Source organism: Theropithecus gelada, chromosome 19 (genome assembly GCF_003255815.1).
Source record: "Theropithecus gelada isolate Dixy chromosome 19, Tgel_1.0, whole genome shotgun sequence".
Taxonomy (NCBI): domain Eukaryota; kingdom Metazoa; phylum Chordata; class Mammalia; order Primates; family Cercopithecidae; genus Theropithecus; species Theropithecus gelada.
Genome location: NC_037687.1, coordinates 45,897,512 through 45,899,454, shown reverse-complemented (window position 1 = coordinate 45,899,454; position 1,943 = coordinate 45,897,512). Strand labels below are relative to the sequence as shown.

The following is a 1,943-nucleotide window of genomic DNA, read 5'->3' as shown; positions in this document are numbered from 1 at the left end:
CACAATTGCTAAAGGGGGAGACAAGAGACTGTGGCCAAACAAAGCAGTGGGTGAAATGGTCTCTGGGTGACATGTTATATCTTTGTATATAATTAAAAATAACATGGCATGATTAATTTTTTAAAAGGCTTTAACTGAAAACAGTTAAAAATGTTTTTGTATATGACTGCTCCTGTCTTCCCCTATTTTTTTAAAGCTGTGCTAAATTTACAGTGTCAGAACATCTAGCCAGCATACAGCCATTATAAGCCATACTCTTTTTTTTTTCCTCTCATTTAGTCCAAGGTCTATAAGTAACTTATCTTGTTGTCTTTCTAGTCTTTTGGGTTGTCTGAAGCTTTTTTTTCTTGTAGATTCCTCAAGAAAGGTTCATGGAAGCACTATTTTCTGAGTTTCTGCAGATTGGTAATAGTAATCTTTAAACTTAAAAATCAGTTTTCCTGGATATGACATCTTTGCCTCCCATTTTCTTCCCTTGAGTATCTTAAACATATTTCTCCATATTTTTTTTTCTGGCATAAAATATTTCTGTGAAAAAAAAAATCTGAAAATAATTTAATTGACTTTCTCTTCTAAGTCACTTGCTCATCTTGCTGCAATAAGCAAATGATTTTTTTCTTTCTAGTTCAATTATTTGACTAGAATATGTCTTAGTGTTATTCATTTTGAGTAATCAATTCTGGATCAATATTCTCAAGTACATGGTGAGCTCTTTCTTTCTTTTTTTTTTTTAATTAATCATTCCATGTTATTTTTAATTACATACAAAAATCTAACATGTTACCCAGAGACCACTTCACCATTGCTCTGTTTTACCCACCGTTTCACCCACCACTACTCTCTCGTCTCTCCCTTCAGCAATGGTGGGGTGGATACCCTTTCCTTGGGGAAAGAAATCCGTGGTTTGTTGCCCTTGCCAGTAACAAAAATGTTGGAAAGCCAAGTGGCAAAGCTGTTGCCATTGGCATCTTTCACATGAACCACATCAAAAGATCCACGGTGCTTCTTTCCGTTGGTGATCACACCAATTCTTCCCAGGTTAGCATCTCCAATCACCATAAACAGGTTACCAGTGTCAAACTTGATGAAATCAGTGATCTTGCCAGTCTCCAAATCAATCTAAATGGTATCATTCACCTTGACGAGGGAATCAGGGCAGTGGATGGTGTGAGCATCGTGAAACCAGGTGAGGGATTCCTTTTGTGCCCACAAAGATTTTTCTTACTTTGCACAACTTGTACTTGGCCTCCTCCAGTATAACACGATGTACAGCAAAGCGACCATTGATGCCACAGATCAGACAGAAATTCTCTCCCATCTTGTCAATGCTGGTGATGTCTATGAATCCAGCAGAGTAGATTACATCAGTTCGGACCTTGCCATCCATCTTAATGAACCACTGCATGCAAATCTTTACTTCGTCTCCTATCAGGGCGTATTAAAGTATGTTCCTTAGGAAATTATTAGGGGAGACACTCTCTCAGCTTGTGGGGACCAGTGGATGGACAAGGAGCAAACACACTGGTCAATTTATCCAGCACCCAATGCTGTGAAGCTGCTACCTGCTTTAGATGCTTCCTAAGACCATGAGCCATGACTGTATTAGGCACAGAAATAGCATGGTGAGCTCTTTCAACATACAATTCCAAATATTTTTCACTTCAGGAAACTTTTCTGAAACTATAGCTTTCAGTGTTTGTTTTCTATCCTTGCCTTAGTTTTCTTCTTCAGGGACTCTTATTACGTAAGTGTTGGATCTTCTTTGCCTATCTGCAAAACATTTGTAACTTCTTATAGAATTTCATCTCTTTCCTCCTTTATTTTTTAACATTTTTCTCCTTTCAGCTATTTTAAAGACATTATCTATTGTTCTATTTGCATTTGTATTCCTCCTAGTTTAGTCTTCATTTCTGAAATTTTTTTTCTTCTATTTTTAGGGGTTT

At 37.1% G+C, this 1,943-nt stretch overlaps 1 pseudogene; it reads right to left on the bottom strand.

The window, feature by feature from the left end:
• Nucleotides 1-796: 796 nt before the first annotated feature.
• Nucleotides 797-1,595, bottom strand: LOC112611988 (annotated as a pseudogene).
• Nucleotides 1,596-1,943: the final 348 nt, after the last annotated feature.